This window comes from Neoarius graeffei, chromosome 16, assembly GCF_027579695.1.
Source record: "Neoarius graeffei isolate fNeoGra1 chromosome 16, fNeoGra1.pri, whole genome shotgun sequence".
In the NCBI taxonomy this organism is placed as follows: domain Eukaryota; kingdom Metazoa; phylum Chordata; class Actinopteri; order Siluriformes; family Ariidae; genus Neoarius; species Neoarius graeffei.
Window position 1 is genome coordinate 63,074,056 of NC_083584.1, and position 15,588 is coordinate 63,089,643.

Genomic DNA, 15,588 nt, shown 5'->3' on the forward strand with positions numbered 1-15,588 from the left:
TGCGGGTTCAGCAGTGTGTGTGTGTGTGTGTGTGTGTGTGTTCTTGTTTTAGAATCTGATTGTTTTCCTGAACATCCCGAGGGACAGACAAGCCTCAGTTCAACCCACAGTAATGTAGCACAACACACACACACACACACACACACACACACACACACACACACACACACACACACACACATATACAGGAACAGCATACCATGGCACCACAGTGGTCAGTCTGTGTATGATTCAGCAGCGAGCGTGCACACACACACACACACACACACACACACACACACACACACACACACAAAGAATGATGTCGTAAAAACACAAACTCAAAAACGGTGGTCTATAATTCCAAGAAACATGAAGATCAGCACTTTTTTTCCCTCTCCTTCTCCAGCACATTTTTATTTCTCTTCTCCGTTTCTGTCTCTCTTGACTTTATCAAAGCTACAGAGTGACAGAAAAAGAATTTATAATTCGCACCAGCTCTGCTTCTGCTGTTGAACACAACTACACAAACACTGGAAGTCATACATGCAACTTTACGTTCACAGTATCATGCGACAAATCAGCTCTAGTGTGTCGGTCGTTGTGGGCGTGGCCTGTCCAGGGTTTATTTTCAGTTCTGTAGTAGCTATAAAACCCTTATAATGCTAGCTAGTTAATCAGCGTGTAAGGTCCTGTATGCACCAGACGCGTGTTTTTTGTGATGTCATTTCCAGACAGCGTCTCTCAACTCTCAGGCACTTATTGTTGATAGGTTACAAAGAACATGTTGCACTTCTGCGTTCGTTCGTTGTGAATACATATACAGTGCCTTGAGAAAGTATTCATACCCTTTGAACTTTTTCACATTTTTTCACCTTACAACCACGAACTTAAAAGTTTTTTATTGAGATTTTATGTGATAGACCAACACAGAGTAGCACATGATTGTGAAGTGAAATGAAAACAATAAATGGTCTTCAAAATTTTAAACAAATAAAAATCTGAAAAATGTGGTGTGCATTAGTATTCAGCCCCCCTGCGTCAATACTTTGTACAGCCACTTTTTGCTGCAATTACAGCTGCAAGTCTTTTGTGGTATGTCTCTACCAGCTTTGCACATCCAGACACTGAAATTTTTGCCCATTCTTCTTTGCAAAATAGCTCAAGCTCAGCCAGATTGGATGGAGAGCGTCTGTGAACAGCAATCTTCAAGTCTTGCCACAGATGTTCAATAGGATTTAGGTCTGGACTTTGACTGGGCCATTCTAACACATTAATATTCTTTGATCTAAACCATTCCATTGTAGCTCTGGCTGTATGTTTAGGGTCATTGTCTTGCTGGAAGGTGGATCTCCTTCCCAGTCTCAAGTCTTTTGCAGCCTCCAACAGGTTTTCTTCCAGGATTGCCCTGTATTTAGCTCCATCCATCTTCCCATCAACTCTGACCAGCTTCCCTGTCCCTGCTGAAGAAAAGCATCCCCACAGCATGATGCTGCCACCACCATGTTTCACAGTGGGGATGGTGTGTGCAGGGTGATGAGCAGTGTTAGTTTTCCGCCACACATAGCGCTTTGCATTTAGGCCAAAAAATTCAACTTTGGTCTCATCTGACCAAAACACCTTCTTCCACATGTTTGCTGTGTCCCCTACATGGCTTCTGGCAAACTGCAAACGGGACTTCTTATGCCTGTCTTTCAACAATGGCTTTCTTCTTGCCACTCTTCCAAAAAGGCCAGATTTGTGGAGTGTACGACTTATAGTTGTCCTGTGCACAGATTCTCCCACCTGAGCTGTGGATTTCTGCAGCTCCTCCAGAGTGATCATGGGTCTCTTGGCTGCTTCTCTGACCAGCGCTCTCCTTGCTCGCTCTGTCAGTTTAGGTGGACGGCCATGTCTTGGTAGGTTTGCAGATGTGCCATACTTTTTCCATTTTTGAATGATGAATTGAACAGTGCTTCTTGAGATGTTCAGAGCTTGGGATATTTTTTTATAACCTAACCATGCTTTAAACTTCTCCAGAACTTTATCCCTGACCTGTCTGGTGAGTTCTTTGGTCTTCATGATGCTGTTTGTTCTTCAGTGTTCTCTAACAAACCACTGAGGCCTTCACAGAACAAGTGTATTTATGCTGAGAGTAAATTACACACAGTAGGACTCTATTAATGAATTAGATGACTTCTGAAGGCAATTGATTGCACTGGATTGTATTTAGAGGTATCAGAGTACAGTAGGGTGACCAGACGTCCCAGTTTTACCGGGACAGTCCCGATTTGGGGTTGTGTGTCCCAAGTCCTGACAAAAGTCTGTCGGGACACGGATATGTCCCGGTTTTCGCCACTCGCGACGTTTGTGACTGAGCAGCGTGGGAATCATTAGCGGAGAAATGTCTGCATTTACTATTTTGATGAATTGACAGGAATCGCAAACTTTCCTGGTTACTGCCCCCTGGCCCTGTGGCATGGGTGTTTATTTAGCCACATTATTCCAGACAACAGAACGGGTTGCCATGCAACAATAAAATAAACATTAACTGGCATGAATGTTCTTTGTCTAGCAGCTAGCAGCAGTAATGCCGCAGCAATTATGCCGAAAAGAAAATGTACCTTTTCCAAAGATTTACAGGGCACCTACCCCTTCCTCCGAGAGGTGCAGAACAATGCGCACGAAGCCTACTGCACACACTGTAAGTGCTTTGTTCTTGTACTGAGTTGGGTAGCCTATGTTGCAAATGCTGTGCGCTCCTGTGGGGGCTTTCCTCGGGCTGTCGCCCCTCTCCTCCTTTACTGCTGTTTTGTTTGAGTGTATATTTACGGAAGCCGCGAGAGGCCCTTCATATAATCTTTTTTTATTCACCTTGTTATCCCGAGATAACGACATAATTAATTCAGGATCTCGAGAAAACAACACAACTAATTCGAGATCTTGAGAAAACAAAACCGTTATTCCGAGATCTCGAGAAAACAAAACAATTATTTCATGATCTCAGCTGGATCACTGTATCTCCGTCGGTGGAGACGAAGCCGGGCCAGTCTTCTGCGGAGGTGCCGCGGACTAATTTTGAAATTATCCCTTATTAAAAGGCTTAATGCAATCTCTCCCTGTGTCAACCCCTGATCAAAATATTGCCTTATTAGGTGATCGATTATTCCAGACATTCTAATGACCAAAGTTGCGTCTATACAGAATAAGAAATAGCCCCAAAGTCAGCATATCACGTCTCTTGGCGCATCTGAATGAACTATTTCTCAGCTGTTTACTCGAGATCATGAAATAATTGTTTTGTTTTCTCGAGATCTCAGAATAACGGTTTTGTTTTCTTGAGATCTTGAATTAGTTGTGCTGTTTTCTTGAGATCCTGAATTAATTATGTCGTTATCTCGAGATAACAAGGTGAATAAAAAAAAAAGGATTATATGAAGGGCCTCTCTCGGCTTCCGTAGTATATATTCTCAAATCACTTGTCTCTTTTTTGTTTCTGTTTAACATACCATTCTGACAGTTTGGCCATATTGCTGTGTTGAACAGCTTGTTGCACCTTCCATTAAAGTGTTCACTTTTGTACACATCTTCTTGCTTTATTCATGCAGTTGTGGGGAATGGTTAGTAAGGTTGATTCTGACCTAGGCTATGTTGAGGTCACATATCTACTTTTTAAGTTCATGCTATAGTGCATACAATTTTAGAGATATAGCCTACATGTGCGTATGCATTCTTCTTGGTGTTCTCACAAACAGGTGAAATAAATCAGTTTAAATTTGGCCTATGGACATAGCCTGGCCTATTCAACAAAATGATAAGAGCACCTCTCTGAGTGTCACGTTTACGTAAAAAAAAAGGTGTGCGTGCACGAGCATGGTCGCGCGCAAAAGTGTCCCGGTTTCAGACTCGGGAAATCTGGTCACCCTAGAGTACAGGGGGCTGAATACTAATGCACACCACATTTTTCAGATTTTTATTTGTTTAAAATTTTGAAGACCATTTATCATTTTCATTTCACTTCACAATTATGTGCTACTCTGTGTTGGTCTATCACATAAAATCTCAATAAAAAACTTTTAAGTTTGTGGTTGTAAGGTGGAAAAATGTGAAAAAGTTCAAGGGGTATGAATACTTTTGCAAGGCACTGTACGGTTACTGGTAAGCCTTAAATGTTAGATCGTAAACAATTGGGTTGTCAGTGACAGCCAGGATGTGTTTTTACTCTGCAAGTGTTAATAGTCTTGATACTGTAAGTCCCGCCCCCTTTCTGATTTTGATTGGTCGGTGAGAAAGAAGTGATGTTGATGAAATTGGTGGTATTTGAAAACTATCTTCAACCCACAAGGATGCATTCAGCGCCGAGGACGTTGAGCACTGTGAGCGCAAAATAGGATATGTTGTTTGATTGACATGGTAATCTTCGTACGTTGTAGCTTTGTTGACAGAATAGCAAAGCAAGCTAACTGTACTAGCTACACACATTCCCTAGAGGCACCAATGACCTCTGCAACTTCCTTCCAAGCTTTTTTTTCCATAATATTAAATATTTAATATACATTTCAAATGAGGTCGTACTGTACGTATATGACAAGATAATTAGAAACACGACTTTTTCATTTTTGCTTTAAACAGTACATTTGAACTAATTGCAGTTGCGGAAATGAAGCAGTGTCGAACCACGTGCTCCATCGAATCGTCCGATGAGAGAAGTGTTTAGATTCGTCAATTTACCGCATCTCAGGGAAATTGCCGGTGAAATCTCGGCTCCGTGTCACGTACGTACAGTGACAAGTGAGTTGGTGTTACTGTATGTTAGCTAGCGCTTTTTAGCCACGTCCTGCAATCTTCATCAGGTATAAACCCATTAGTTCTGCAAGCGACAGAGTGACAGTTTGTTCCGCTGTGGAACCCAAATCAAAGTGAAAGGTATTAAAGGATTGTGTGACAGACTCAAGGACTAAAGCACAGCTGCATCTCGGTCTTTAGATAAACATGACGCGAGGGCACCGCTCCCACTGCACCACTGCAAACAGGCAGGAGGGCATTGTGGGTAATGTAGGAACCTGGTAACCAAACTAAACACGGACTAATACATAAGCTAGAATACAAAATACTGTGTTGTTCCATATGTTAGACTGTTAAAAAAAATGCTGCATTCCATCAGTGTGTGTGTGTGTGTGTGTGTGTGTGTGTGTGTGTGTGTGTGTGTGTGTCCTTATCATTAATTGCAGAAGGATTGCTATTCCCAGTAGCAGTGTTACACATAAGCTGTCATCCTAAGCCAAGAACACACACACTGAAACCACTAATGAGCATATGTATATATGTGTGTGTGTGTGTGTGTGTGTGTGTGTGTGTGTGTGTGTGTGTGTGTGTGCGCGCCAAACTTGGGAAAAGACCCAGAGGAAAATCGAGAGAGGACAGAGTTCAAAGCCATCAGTGAAGAGTCATAAAAAAACCCTCCCTGAATTATTCATGTGTGTGTGTGTGTGTGTGTTTATCTATTTAAACACTGTTATACTTCTGATTCGATGAATTTTACTTTTATTCCCAATTTGAATGAATTCTGCTGAGCTACAGCGCAAACACAGTCAAGAGACGTGTGTGTGTGTGTGTGTGTGTGTGACCTGATTAAGTCTATCATTGGTGGAATTTTTTCTGCGGCAAAACCTGGAGACACACTGCCAAGTAAACGTGTGTGTGTGTGTGTGTGTTGACCAAATCAGGTTTGTTGTCCTCAGTTCTGTGGTTGTGTTATACCACAGCGAGGTAAAATCCTCGAATCTGATTGGTCAGTAGGTGTGCATTATTTTTTGTGTTATTCCCAACTTATTATTATTTTTTTAAATTATTAAGTTAGTTGTAGGGGCGGCACGGTGGTGTAGTGGTTAGCGCTGTCGCCTCACAGCAAGAAGGTCCGGGTTCGAGCCCCGTGGCCGGCGAGGGCCTTTCTGTGTGGAGTTTGCATGTTCTCCCCGTGTCCGCGTGGGTTTCCTCCGGGTGCTCCGGTTTCCCCCACAGTCCAAAGACATGCAGGTTAGGTTAACTGGTGACTCTAAATTGAGCGTAGGTGTGAATGTGAGTGTGAATGGTTGTCTGTGTCTATGTGTCAGCCCTGTGATGACCTGGCGACTTGTCCAGGGTGTACCCCGCCTTTCGCCCGTAGTCAGCTGGGATAGGCTCCAGCTTGCCTGCGACCCTGTAGAAGGATAAAGCGGCTAGAGATAATGTGATGTGATGTGATGTGATGTTTTACTTAAAATACATGTATTCATAATATAATAGAAATTTAAGAACTAATTACTACTGATATGTTATATGTGTTATGTTGTTTTTTATAATATACACATAAGCATAAAATGTTTAAATAAAAACATTCAAAAATTACTTATGCATATTCATGAACTATATAGATTTCTATATTAAGCCATAAACATAGCAGGATCAGTCATCAGCTGTGTGTGTGTGTAGGATGTGCTTTAGTTCACTTTAGCCAAGAATAGAAATCTGAATCCGTCATTCACCTCTCTCCGTGCACACACACACACACACACACACACACACACACACACACACACACACACACAGAGAATGGAGTCACCCAGGCAGCTTTAATGCACAACTGTCGCCCTGCATTACTTTACAAGCTTCACTTCTGTCTCTTACACACACACACACACACACACACACACACACACACACACACACACACAATTAATTACTGAAATTTAAAATGCGCATAAGTTTCAATGTATAAAAAGATCAAACAAATTGTATATATTTTAAATTTTCTATAAATCTTAATCCATGCGTCTAATGAAACACATCAGGGGAAAAAAATCTGTATATGCAAATGAGATGTAAATAAGTAAAGTCGCCATACAATCCGCTGTGTGTACAGTCAGCAAACTTGGCAGCACTTCATTAATGCAGATTATGCAAATGAGCTCCGGCTCTCCCAGCACGCCATGTCTGCATATTAATGAGCTGTTAACGGAAAGTGGGTGGGGCTTGTAGGCTCAAATCTGATAGGGAGCCAGTGGAGAGCTGTGTGCGGTTCTGGTGACCAATCAGGCGAGCAATAGTCTTACGGTTCGAAGCACAAAAGGAAAAATTCCTTCACACACACACACACACACACACACACACACACACACACACACACACATTATGTCACATTCTGTCAGTCTAACTTTGTCTTCCTTTTTCTGTTTTGTTCATAATCTGCCTCTCGATCCCTTTTTCTTCTTAACTTCTTCCATTTTCTTTCTATCCATCCATATTTTGTTGAGTCTCCTTTTTCTCTACCCCTTTCTGCTCAATCGCTTGTTCCATCTTTTCTTCCTCTCTCCATCCATCTTTCTTCTATTCTCATTCTCTCTTTCTCGAGCTCTTTTTATCATTTGCTCTCCTCATTTCAACTTGTTTCCATCTCCATCTTCCGTTTGATGTCTGTGTGTGTGTGTGTGTGTGTGTGTGTGTGTGTGTGTGTGTGTGTGTGTGTGTGTGTGTGTGTGTGTGTGTGTGTGAGCACAGTGTTCAGAATACCTGAAGTCAACCAATTTAGACCTGAGAGGCAAAAAAGGACGGACAGCGAGAGCGACAGAAAAAGAAAGGGAGAGTGACAGAGTGGAGCTATTAGGCAGCAATATACTGAATTCCCTTTATCTCAGATATCATGGACCCAAGTATTGCTGAGACACACACACACACACACACACACACACACACACACACACACACCAGTGTGTAATGGGAAATCTCAGCTCCCAGCAGATCAAGTTCCACCTCTCTTTTCTCCTCGCTTAGCTATTTGATCCTTCCTTTGTTACTTCTGTTCCAGTACACACACACACACACACACACACACACACACACACACACACACACACACACATCTATCATTGTGGGGACTCACTGATATAATGCATTCCCTCCCTATCCCCTTACCCTAACCATCAGAACTAAATCCCTAACCCCTCCCCTTACCCTAACCCCACCCCTTACCCTAACCCTAACCTAAACCTCATTCTAAGCAAAGCTTAACCCTCAAACGGCCCTTTGAAGAAGTGAGGACCAGCCAAAATGTCCTCACTTCTCAAAAATGCCCTCACTTTATTGGTAAAAAAGTGTTCCAGTCCTCAATATGTAACACACACACACACACACACACACACACACACACACCAATCCGTGTTCTTACTTACTCAATAAAGGTCCTGTGGGTTAATTCCAACAGGCTTGTAATGATAATCATTTTATGTTTCATCACAGTTCACAATATCAATTCAAAATTGTCTTTCAATTTGTGGTTAATTAACGTCCCGCTGATATAAGTTACAATTTTAGGTGAATTGTCGATGTAACTATAGATGACCCAGATTTTTACGACTGGCTAAACAGTTCCACAGATGCTTCCCAAGATTAAATGTAACTAAAAATGGATAAAAAGTATCCTGTGCCCTTTTCTAATAAATAAAAAAATTGTAACATTGTCATATGAGAGGAAATAAAACACTTCAGGGTGTGCTGTTATTGGAAAATAATCAGTTGCAATGGGAAAAGCGTAACTCTGCTTCATTCCACCACCATGTCATTGATTATTTTCTTAAAACTGTATGTTCTGAAGTGTTTTATTCAGTACTTAAAGCAAAGCAAAGAGATGGTTCAGTGGCAGATTGAAAGGAGAGAAGGAAAGGAAAGAACAGATAAAAAAGACAGTTCAATCAGTCCAAATCAAAATCCAGAGTCGATTGATGCATCTTAAAGTGCCATTCCACCATTGGATGTATTCTTTGGCATAAAATACAATATATTTTATGACAACATGACTAGACAGAGAAATCTTTTAGCTTCAAAATGATATATCAAACATAATTTTTTGACAACGACAAGTATATTAATTTTGCGACCAAAGTCACCTACCCTTTTAATTTCCGCGCGGTAGTGAAACATGATGTCATCGGCAGGTTCCCCTTCTTGTGTACCACGTGTCGGTCTATTTTTAGACCAGGAAACCCCCAAAGTGAGAGAGTCATTTCTCCTCGTATATGGGGGCCAAAAAAATTGCGAAAAATTTTGAGTTAATCTTTCCGTTAGCTAGATTTATTGGTATTAGCTAGATTTATTGGTATTATTTTTATCGCGTTCTATCCGCCATTGCTGATAATATGTGCCACGTCACACGTCACATGGTACACAAGAAGGGGAACCTGCCGATGACATCACGTGCGGAAATTAAAAGGGTAGGTGACTTTGGTCGCAAAATTAATATACTTGTCGTTGTCAAAAAATTATGTTTGATATATCATTTTGAAGCTAAAAGATTTCTCTATCTAGTGATACCATTTATATATGTTGTCAAAATATATTGTATTTTATGCCAAAGAATACATCCAATGGTGGAATGGCACTTTAAGTTTGGATTTAAAAGTGTCTGATGTTGAGGAGGGCCTGGTGCTAAGAGGCAGCCTGGGGTAAGTTACAGAGAAGGCCCAATCACATTTTCAAGTCCAAGACCAGGACTAGCTGAGATTGAGTGAAGACTGAGTCTTAAGGGAGCTGAGACAAGTCAATTTTGAGTCCAAGCGAAAGTGAGACTGAGTCAATTTTGAGTCAAATGAAAGTGAGACTGAGTCAATTTCGAGTCCAAATAAAAGTGATACTGAGTCAAGATTGAGTCCAAATGAGAGTGAGACTGAGTCAATTTCGAGTCCAAGTGAAAGTAAGACTGAGTCAATTTTGAGTCCAAATGAAAGTGAGACTGAGTCAAGATTGAGTCCAAATGAAAGAGAGACTGAGTCAATTTCAAGTCCAAATGAAAGTGAGACTGAGTCAATATTTAATCCAAATGAAAGTGAGACTGAGTCAAGATTTAATCCAAATGAAAGTGAGACTGAGTCAATTTTGAGTCAAAATGAAAGCGAGACAGTCAATTTTGAGTCTAAATGAAAGTGAAACTAAGCCAATTTTGAGTCCAAATAAAGTGAGACTGAGTCAATTTTGAGTCAAAATGAAAGAGAGACTGAGTCAATTTCAAGACCAAATGAAAGTAAGACTGAGTCAAGATTGAATCCAAATGAAAGTGAGACTGAGTCAATTTTGAGTCCAAATGAAAGTGAGACTGAGTCAATTTTGAGTCAAAATGAAAGTGAGACTGAGTCAAGATTGAATCCAAATGAAAGTGAGACTGGGTCAATTTTGACTCAAAATGAAAGCGAGACTGAGTCAATTTCAAGACCAAATGAAAGTAAGACTGAGTCAAGATTGAATCCAAGTGAAAGTGAGACTGAGTCAATTTTGAGTCCAAATGAAAGTGAGACTGAGTCAAGATTGAGTCCAAATGAAAGAGAGACTGAGTCAATTTCAAGTCCAAATGAAAGTGAGACTGAGTCAAGATTTAATCCAAATGAAAGTGAGACTGAGTCAAGATTTAATCCAAATGAAAGTGAGACTGAGTCAATTTTGAGTCAAAATGAAAGCGAGACAGTCAATTTTGAGTCTAAATGAAAGTGAAACTAAGCCAATTTTGAGTCCAAATAAAGTGAGACTGAGTCAATTTTGAGTCAAAATGAAAGAGAGACTGAGTCAATTTCAAGACCAAATGAAAGTAAGACTGAGTCAAGATTGAATCCAAATGAAAGTGAGACTGAGTCAATTTTGAGTCCAAATGAAAGTGAGACTGAGTCAATTTTGAGTCAAAATGAAAGTGAGACTGAGTCAAGATTGAATCCAAATAAAAGTGAGACTGAGTCAATTTTGAGTCAAAATGAAAGAGAGACTGAGTCAATTTCAAGACCAAATGAAAGTAAGACTGAGTCAAGATTGAATCCAAATGAAAGTGAGACTGAGTCAATTTTGAGTCCAAATGAAAGTGAGACTGAGTCAATTTTGAGTCAAAATGAAAGTGAGACTGAGTCAAGATTGAATCCAAATGAAAGTGAGACTGAGTCAAGATTGAGTCCAAATGAAGAGAGACTGAGTCAATTTCGAGTCCAAATGAAAGTGAGACTGAGTCAATTTTGAGTCCAAATGAAAGTGAGACTGAGTCAATTTCAAGTCCAAATGAAAGTGAGATGAAGTCAATTTCGACTCCGAATGAAAGTGAACCTGAGTCATGATTGAGTCCAAATGAAAGCGAGACTGAGTCAATTTCAAGTCCAAATGAAAGTGAGACTGAGTCAAGATTGAATCCAAATGAAAGTGAGACTGAGTCAATTTTGAGTCTAAATGAAGGCGAGACTGAGTCAATTTTGAGTCTAAATGAAGGCGAGACTGAGTCAGGACTGAAACAGGAAGACATCAATTCCTTTTCGAGGCCAAGTCTTTACTTCAGCTAGTTGGCCTCGTGTGCATTGCGTCAGTGATGATCCGAGCTTCCTGCCAAGCCTTGGACCAGATTTAGCGACTCCAAATCAATACAGAGAAATGTCTCGAGAGTGGACTCGGGTCCAAGACACAGATCCAGGCATTGTGTTACACCTCCACTGTCCATCACAGATTATTTCCTTGACTTTTTCCAGACTAATGTTATGTGCACAAGTGCAAAACTAACACACACACACACACACACACACACACACACACACACACACACACACACACACACGGTTTACATCACTATGAATAATGTAACTAACTGTGAACAGAAGGCTTCTGCTTCAGCTTTGGCTCAGAAGTTGTGATTGTTATTAAACACTACCATGTGGGCAAATTGCAAAATTATACAACATGCGTTTGATTTAAAATGATAAATGATGATCTTTGATGTCAAGCTTGATAGACGCTTTTATAAAAAAATTTCAGTTTTTATAAACACAACACGACAATTTTGCTGGAAGTTTCCTTCTCATGCTGCTTAGTAGCTGTGTGTTAGTGAGCTAGTTGCGTAATGGGACATAACTCATCAGTAAGTATTGTTCACATTCGCTAAAGCTAGTCAGTTAGTTGATATCGACCCGTAAACAAGCTGACTGCTAAGAAGCCATTTTGTGTGAAAACTGGCTGCTAAAAACAGAGACAAGTGAACACTTACAGTGTATTGGAACACAGCCGTAATTTGACAACATAGAAATGGAACTGCAACATAGCCTTTTGACATCAAGTAACACTAAGCACACACACACACACACACACACACACACACACACACACACACACACACACACACACACACACACAAGCTGGATAGGTTCCATATGTGTAATCACACACACACACACACACACACACACACACACACACACACACACAGAGTGAAGTGAATCTGGTAAGTTCATCAAGGATGATGAAGAGAGCGCTGCTGTGGTCAGAGTATCGGTTACAGTAAAGAATAACACACACTCTCTCTCTCTCTCTCTCTCTCTCTCTCTCTCTCACCCAAATAACCCGGAGCGCCAGTTAAATCTCTCAATCATCCACCTCATTATACACAGACACGTCTGCAACTTCAATTAGTGTGTGTGTGTGTGTGTGTGTGTGTGTGTGTGTGTCCAGCTGCTGTTCCAATCTTTACTCACACATTTAACTGTACTTACAAAGAAAAACAAAGATAGAGAAATAGACAGAGAGATGAACAAGGAGAAAAAAAGATGGATATAAAACAGGTTTGGAGAGCGAGAGAAAGGCAGAGCAAGAACGAGAGATGGAGAAAGAAGGGAAAGGACAAAAAAAGAGAAACAAATGGGACAGGGAAAGAAATGAGAGATAAAAATTCAAGAAAAGACCAAAGAAGAAAAAAAAAGCCAAAAAATGAGGAAAAGGATAGAGATGGAAAGGAAAAGGAAAAAAGGGGGAAAGGGGGGGGAAGAAAAGTACAAAAGGGAAGAGGGAAATGAAGAGAGAAAAAGAGAGATTGCGAATGAAAAGAAGGGACAAAAACAAACAGAAAAATAACAGGAAGGAAGGAAGAGAAAAAGAGATGGATGAGAGACAGAAAAGAGGATATTAGAGGCAGAGGAAGGAAAGGAGAGACAGCAAAAAAGAGAACAAGCAAAAAGAAAGAGATGGAGAAAGAAAGGGAGAGTGAAAGAGAAACAGAGAAGGAATGAGTGATAAAAGAAAAATAGATGGAGACAAAAAGAGCAAAAGTGAGATGGAGAAAGGAAAAAGTGACAGAAAAAAGAGACAGATGGAGAGAAAGAGAAAACAGAAAAATAGGTTGAGAACAAAAGAATGACAGACTATATTTTTGTGTTCCCCTTGCTGCAGTTTTGTCCTGAAGCCCTGAATGTACCTACAATTCATACAAATCTCTCTCTCTCTCACACACACACACACACACACACACACACACACACACACACACACACACACACACACACACACAAAGGCTCTATGTCTTACGGGGATGAAGCTGGGAAATCGCTTTAGCAGTGATGGGGTGTGTAACAGTACACCTACACACACACACACACACACACACACACACACACACACAGGTAAACGATTCCCACCTGCCCAAACAGAATGAGCTAAAATTACAAGTATGAGATGACCTTGACCTCACACACACATGCACACACACACAGTAGGCATGCAACAACTTTATCACTCCTAGTTCATATTCATTAATTTTCTTTTACACAAATGAGTCCATTTATATTCATATATTCTCTAACACACACACACACACACACACACACACACACACACACACACACACTCTGCACAATGTCACACCCTGATATAGTACTAAATGTATACACTCTGTGTCAGAAGTGTGATCAATAGTTTATTCATCATTACTGTGATGTTTTCGGTCTCATACCAATACACTATACGATCAAGGGCACTTGGTGAAGTGCACCTAGGTTTGGACAGGTACCGGGTCACACTGTCACTCTTGGGTCAGTCTGTAAGTGCTTATCAGCTGTCACAGTCTGACTGTATGTTCCATAACATACACATCGCCAGAATGTGACGACTGTGTGTGTGTGTGTGTGTGTGTGCGTGTCTTTATGGACTGATGGAGTGGTTAAATAAATGAGGGAAACAGACATGGGTCTCTTGTGCTCTCTGTCTCTCTCTCTCTCACACACACACACACACACACACACACACACACACACACACACACACACACACACACAGTCACAAACTGGATAGGAGCAGATGTACTGACTCAAACATGAACGCTTTAACATGTGTAGTCTCACACACACACACACAAAGAAACTTGGTGTACAGAATCTTTATGACAACCACTTGGCAAAAGAAAGAAAGAACAACAAGGAAATAAAGTAAAGCATGACAAAAGAGAGAAAGAAAATAAGAAAAAGAATGTAGTCTTGAGCAGCGGTGAGCGGGGTCCAAGCAGATGGAGACCTTGAGGACCCTCAATGCTTATTGAGAAATTTACAAACTGAAGTGTTCGTGACTTTAAGCCGCTGTGGAAAAAGTAGGTCCCAACCTAAGACCTTTCAGAACTGAGATTCAAAGATTGATCCAAGACACACCCTAGCAAAAGCAGGGTACAATTCCAGCACCTTCAGGTTTGTAACAGGGATGCTCCAGAGCTTGCAATAGAGGAAGACAGGGTGTCCTCCACTTTGGGCTTCAGGGAGGATGAAGTCTTTGCTCTGCCACCTGGTTTCAGGGAGGATGAGAACTTCGCTCTGCCGTGTGGCTTCAAGGAGGATGAGATCTTCACTGCATCCTCTGGTTTCAGGGAGGATGAGATCTTTGCTCCACCACCTGATTTCAGGGAGGACAAGATCTTCGCTCCACTGCCAGGCTTCAGGGAGGATGAGATCTTTGCTCTTCCACCTGGTTTCAGAGAGGATGAGATCTTTGCTCCGCCATGTGGTTTCAGAGAGGACGAGCTCTTTGCTCCACTGCCAGGCCTCAGGGAGGACAAGATCTTCACTCCACCGCCTGGTTTCAGGGAGGATGAGCTCTTCGCTCCGAAGCATGGGTTCAGAGAGGACGAGATCTTCACTCCGCCATGTCGTTTCAGAGAGGAAGAGATCTTCCCTCCACTCCCAGGCTTCAGGGAGGACAAGATCTTCACTTTGCCGCCTGGTTTCAGGGAGGACGAGATCTTCGCTCCACCGTGTGGTTTCAGAGAGGAAGAAATCTTCCCTCCACTGCCAGGCTTCAGGGAGGACAAGATCTTCACTTTGCCGCCTGGTTTCAGGGAGGATGAGATCTTCGCTCTGCTGTGTGGCTTCAAGGAGGATGAAATCTTCGCTGCATCACCTGGTTTCAGGGAGGACGAGATCTTTGCTCCACCACCTGATTTCAGGGAGGACAAGATCTTTGCTCCACTGCCAGGCTTCAGGGTTGACAAGATCTTCACTCCGCCGCCAGGCTTCAGGGAGGATGAGATCTTTGCTGTTCCACCTGGTTTCAGAGAGGATGAGATCTTTGCTCCGCCATGTGGTTTCAGAGAGGACGAGCTCTTCGCTCCACTGCCAGGCCTCAGGGAGGACAAGATCTTCACTTCACCGCCTGGTTTCAGGGAGGACGAGATCTTCGCTCCAAAGCATGGCTTCAGAGAGGATGAAATCTTCGCTCCACCATGTGGTTTCAGGGAGAACGAGCTCTTCGCTCTGCGGCGTGGTTTCAGGGAGGATGAGATCTTTGCTCCACCATGTGGTTTCAGAGAGGACAAGATCTTCACTCCACCGC